General features: G+C 45.7%; 1 long non-coding RNA gene across 1 annotated transcript in view; it reads right to left on the bottom strand.

Annotated features, from left to right (window-relative positions):
• LOC132519515 (uncharacterized) overlaps nucleotides 1-5,794 on the bottom strand; it is a 189,714-nt gene extending 183,920 nt beyond the window's left edge. Inside the window, exons 1-3 of the long non-coding RNA XR_009540180.1 lie at nucleotides 5,709-5,794; nucleotides 4,394-4,490; nucleotides 3,913-3,989 (exon numbers count right to left, since the gene is read on the bottom strand). This is a non-coding gene — a long non-coding RNA (uncharacterized LOC132519515). The remainder of the gene's footprint in view (nucleotides 1-3,912; nucleotides 3,990-4,393; nucleotides 4,491-5,708) is intronic.
• Between the last annotated feature and the right edge of the window lie 206 nt (nucleotides 5,795-6,000).

The following is a 6,000-nucleotide window of genomic DNA, read 5'->3' on the forward strand; positions in this document are numbered from 1 at the left end:
TTAATTTGGTGACATATTTAAATTCTGAACATCCTAGTATCCTTACCTATAATGTTGGGATGATATTACCTGTAGGCATGGGGGGAAATACCACAACTTATCTAAGAATGCTTGGCATATACTAGCTGTTTAAAAACCAGGCGTCACTTTCACCTAAAAAACCCCGAGAAACTGCAATCAAATAAAGCATTTTACAGTATAGCATTGCAAGTCTACTTAAATAAGACATCACAGAAATCAAGTTTCTTATACAGTTATAGTAACTAGCCAAACTGAGAGAGATACCTTTTTTAATTGAAGTATCTGCTTTACTATTTGTTCTGTTTGCTATTGTAATTCTAATTACTAATGTAATTCTCACTCTACGTTTCATATTCTTTCCATGGTGCCTGTCTCCAATAACGTTCTTCAAACCCTTCAGAAAATAATGCTATAACTTGTAACCCTAATCACGATTTGAATAATCTCATTCTGTATTCATAAAATCAAGGGGCTTCCCCTTAAGAAAACAATTTATACTTTCCAGACAAACACTAGTATTGTGTTGACTGTATCACTGTCAAATAAGAAGCAAACACTCTGGGGAAGAAAAAAGAGAGATTTCTAGACATCTTTTCTCTTACTCATATAAACTTAATCAGGGCTTGCAATTAATTTTTGAAATTGTTCTATATTGACCTTAATGTTTAAAGCTTCATTTCTACCTCTGGGCCCCATCAGTAAAACCCATACATCATCCCTGTTAGCAAAGCAGCTGGCTTTTTAAATGTGATGTCTTGTAGTTCTTTTTTACAATCCTAATCACATCATTGATTTCAGTAATCTTCAGTAAGAGTAATTATTAATACTGTCAAAAGCAGAGGTTGGGATTCAATTTTTTTCTTTTTTTTTTTTTTTAATAAACCTGGATCATTAAGATTAAGCCTAATAATGTGACTCTAGAGGCCTCTGGGTAATTAGAAGTTTCCTCTGGTTGAGTATGTAATACAGTAAGGACAATGTCTTCACTTAAAATTCTAAAATATTTAGTTATATAAGCCACAAATGATTAAATAAAAATGCTAGGAGCAGTCACTCATCATAACACAGAAGTAACTAATTATTTTTTTCAGACAGGCACCACACAAAATTTTACCTGATTGAGTATTTTTCTGTAATTTAAGACAGCCATAGATCTATTTTGTCTACTAATGCCAAAATACTAAGGCACGTGACATTTTTACTCACTCAGGTGTGTCTTTAACACACTAAGGAATTAAACAATGTTCTAAAAAAAAAGACAGGATAAACCAATATGAAAAGGATAAGAGACATTTTGGAGAAATCAGATATTTCACTATCCAAAGCAATTTTTAAGAAAAGGATAAGATGAGGTAATGCATTTTGATTTTCAGAAAAAGAGGTCATGATGTAATAAAGATTGTCATTCCGTATCAGATCTCTTTATTTACATTTTGAAAGAAGGTGTGGAACAAAACATAAGTTTCCAAAGGACTACCTATTTGTCACTAAAAGACACAATACGAGAGGGAGCCGACAAGAATGTTACTGTGTCAATGTTGATCACCCACCCCACACTCAGGAAACATATATGTATTTGGAACCAGTATCAAACACCGTTGTCTAATTTAAAAATACTCCTGGACTTCTTACTGATCAATATCTCTTATAGAAAGGATAAGAGTATAGAGCATCTGAACTGAAACAGTATTATTAGAAAATGATATCGTGAGCATTTAGGATGTATAATTCATGTTGCTTTCATTTGCTCAGACCACTGTAAAAATCCATAAATCATTTTCTTGTTCATGTATTGCTTAAGTGCAATTTGTCATTTTGCATTAAAGGGCTGCTTCAGCTCATCAGTGCTTTTAATTCACTGTAGAGTTTAACAAAACGCTGGCCCTGTCTGATAACCGAAAAGACACTGAAATGTGAAGCCACACCAATATTAACAAGGTTAAACAAAATGGAGAAGAACGGTTCTACTTCAAATATCAAGTAACACTTAAGAGCTGGTATTCTCAGCCCGCGAAACTGGGTTGGATTGTTCTGTTGGGTCCAAAGGATTAGAACACAGTAACAAAAGAGTTACCTGAATGCTTACAATAGCATGTATATGCTATAAATCTTTTCCAGAAACTCTAGTCAACACTCACTCTACTGTAGATGAACAAGAATGACCAGTGTGGCATTGGCTCTGAAGCCTTGCCTTCCCACCTCTTAAGTTAGGTTACATTACTACAAATAAACTGATTTCATGGTTACCCATTCGAGATGCTATACACTCCAGGTACTTTTCATTTCCTCTCTGCACTGTGCTTGCTGGGAATGACAAGTGCCAGGAACCACTCAGCTCAACCCTGGCAAGGGGCCTGGCATTTGAAAGACTCCTTATTGACAATTTAAATACTTTTTCTTCCATTTCTTAAAAAAAATTTTTTTTTCTCTCAAAGCCCTGGGCACACTGCAATAATAAGAGGATTTAGAAACAAATTGCTTTCAAGTCAAATTAAATCACTGCAAACACTCATTCATCCAAACGCTGGTTAACAAACTTGTTTCCCTCCCGCCTTTTACAGAAAAGGGTAGGGAAGAAAGCAGCCCGGTTAGCTGCTTTCGAAGTTTGTAACTATGTACATAAAACGCGACGGTGAGATCCTTAGCGCCCCCTCCCCATTCGGCTGCCCTTAGAGGACAATGAAGTAGACGAGGGTGCATAATCACTCACACACCTACCAGGATTTTTTATGAAAATTGATTTTGATAAACCCCCTCCAAATAATAATAGCTACTTTCCCCATCTGCCTTAGGATACGATTTGTCTGGGCCCAGATGGTTGGCGCTCCTGGAGGGGGCGTGGGGTTTGGGGGAGGGTTACATTAGGAATTGGTTCTCCCGGCCGGTTTCAATAATTGGGGGGGGGAGGGGGTCGAAGGACGCTGCATTGAACTGTATTCTGCACTTCAAAGAGGTCGTCCACCCCCCCCGCCCCACCCCCCCGCCGAAGCTGTTATCTATGTAATCACGGCCTCACTACATTCTGGGGTCCGCCGAGTGAAAAAGAAGGAGGGGGGGAATCTGCTGGATTGACACAGCAAGGAAAAAAGTACACGGGTTTCATTTCAAAAGCATTTTTAAAAGGCAGATTTAAAGTGTGGTTTTGTTTCATGGGTGACGGGGCAAGGGGGGTCTGTTTAAGGTTCCAGAGTAAGGAGGCAAGTAAGTCAGTAAGGGTGCTGATGCCAACGTTTGAATCTTGTCCCGGGACAAAATACTCTTGCAATCGCCCTTGGCCGGAGCTACCCAGACGGAGGCGGACGGCCAGGCTCGCGTCTGCTCTCCCAGGCGGAAGACTCCGTCGTCACCCCGCCGATACCACGGCGCCTCGGAGACTAGAAGTCAGAGGCGAGACCTCTACAGGACTCCGGCCGGCGTCGCCGGCGTGAATGCAGGCCTCTGCGACCCAAGAAATCCTAAAGAGCCCCCAACAGGCCAGCCCTGTCGAATGAGAGCTCCAAAGCGAAATTCTCCGGCATGCCCTGTGTTGCTTTCGCCGCTAGGAGACGCCTGTAACCCACGTTTGCGGCGAGAGTTCCCCTTTCAAACACAACGGCTACCAAAAAGAAAAAAAAAAAAATGCAGCTCAAGCGTTAACAGTGGATGTAGTGATTATTTACAGGCAAATCTGGCCATCTTCTCATCTCCACCTCGGGAAGCACTCTGGCTCTCAGCGAACGTCCAAAGTCGGCTCAAACTTCATCTACATCTTGAGAGCACAAACCGTCTCCCGCAAACAATTTCCGGATCTGCATTGTCATTCAGCCGCATGTCTCTCACACGCAAACACACGCGCACACAGGCACACACACAAGTGTTTCCGTATGTACAAATGAAATATTAGAAAATTACCGTCATTTAAAAAATGCTCCAGGATTCTGATGAGTCAGCTTGAAGACCTCAAAACGTGTCATTTCAATCCTTCAGATCTAAAGAAAAAACAGGGAGGGGGAGGGGTAGAAAGTACAGATGCAATGCCGTTATTAATATTCAGATACACTATAATCTCCTTTTCATTGATCCACAGGTCCTTTTATAAACTGACGCTCCATTCGCAGCCGCAGACGTGATGTTAAAATCATTTCAACTGCAGCGGTTTTCGCTTGGCTTTGGCCAATCGTCAATTTACTGCAGCTGGAAAAGGATTAGCCATTTTTGCTGGCATCCTTTCCTTCTAACCGCTCAAATGCAGGACCCATTTCCATGAAAGAGCCAAGCGGGGCGGGGGGCTAGGGCAGCAGACACGCACTCGCAGGGGCATGCCTCAGTCTATAATCACGCCCATGGCCACTCGCCCTCCTTAATTCCCCGCCAGGAGGGAATGGCAACGTACCTCGGGGTCGGGGAAACGACTCTCCTTTTCCCGCAGGTTGTGGCGGTGTTGCTCTCAGGTCATTCATTACCAGGAAGCCCCAAGGGACCTTCCCATCCTGTGGCATAAGAAGGAAACTGAACAAGGGCGGCTTGCGTTTGAATAAACAACCCCTTACAGCCCACTAATTAACACACAATTATGTTTTCTGGGTTTTTTTTTTTTAATCTTTTCTTGGAGAATTAACATTCAATCCACTCTCGCATTGAAGAGTTCGCGCTCTATTTCAACTTCACAGGAACTGGGTGCGTTTACGCGCCGCTTTGCCCACGCGCCTCAGGAGTGAGCCCTCGGAGCTCGTCAAGCGCATCCTTCGCGACCCGGGAGGAGGGGTGGAGGGTGCTCCGTTGGGGCTTACACAGAGCTGTGAGCTGGACCAGGAAGGATGGATGCGAGCACCGTGAATGTGCAAGCGCGTTCGCAGATAGCCGCAGCGGCACACACTCTGGCCCCGCGTGTGCAGCGACCCAGCCCATGCACCCACCCCCTACTCCGCCCGCGCCCGCGTTCGCCGCCGCCCAGCTGCCCTCATCCAGCGGTCTTGCCCCAAGCTGGGCAAGAATCGGTGCTCCGGTCTAGCAGAGGGCGGAGCGGGGAGCTCTCCAATTGTCAGAATAAGCAGAAAAAAGCCTGTGCGCGCCGCCGCGGCGTCGCACTTGGCCGGGGGGACGCGCAGGGATATCCGCGGCGCCTTGCAGCGAACAAGCCAGAGGCCCGCGAGGCCGGCGTTAGGCGGGCGGGCTCCAAAGCGGAGCTCAGATGAAACTCCTCAGTCACTGACCGAAGGGTTCACAGCTCAACCCGGGTCCCCAAGCGCATTAATCTATTTGGTAAGAATATTGTGGATGTACGTTTAGGAAGGGAAGAGGTAAGTCTAACGCGGCCGCACGTCTATAGGAGCCGCCAGCCCTCAACCCTGGGCTTGAATCCCGCGGCTTTTCAGGACCCACCTAAGCTTCACCCCTTCCTACACGGCTCCGTCAGACCCTCACACTTAGTTTAACACAGTCCTTATCGTATCTGTTTTTTAAAAGTCCTGCCAATCTCCACCAGAGTCCCTTAATTAGGTAACCCCTGCCAATTAGTGGCCCCTCTGCAACTTTTTCCTGTTCTCGGTGACTTATTTCCACGAACGGTAGCAAGGAAAATACCTTAAAGGAAAAAGAATGCTAGCGTCATTGGAAACCCCGCTCCTGGGAGAGGATACCGCTGCTGCTATTATGTTTTCGCATTTGCGGATGCAAACAGGGGAACCTCTCTATTTCCTCGCCATTACCTGCGGCCGGGGACTGGGAACTTTCCGTGGCAGAGTCCCAGCTAGCGCCTCGGGACCTGCCGGGCTGTGGTCGCGCTCACACTCACACTCACCCCGGCAGCCCGGCCCGGTTGCTTGCGTGACGCGCCTGCTTGACGGTCAGGTTGGCCAATTAGCGGTGGCTCGGTGGGTGGTGCTCCTCAGTGATTGGTTGGCAGAATGAGGGCGCTGCGCAAAAACAGAGAAGCGGAGCGCTCGGAGCTCAGAAACTGCCAGCCGAGATCGCAGGCTCTGGGGCTGAGGCAGGAGGAGG

Source organism: Lagenorhynchus albirostris, chromosome 4 (genome assembly GCF_949774975.1).
Source record: "Lagenorhynchus albirostris chromosome 4, mLagAlb1.1, whole genome shotgun sequence".
NCBI lineage: Eukaryota > Metazoa > Chordata > Mammalia > Artiodactyla > Delphinidae > Lagenorhynchus > Lagenorhynchus albirostris.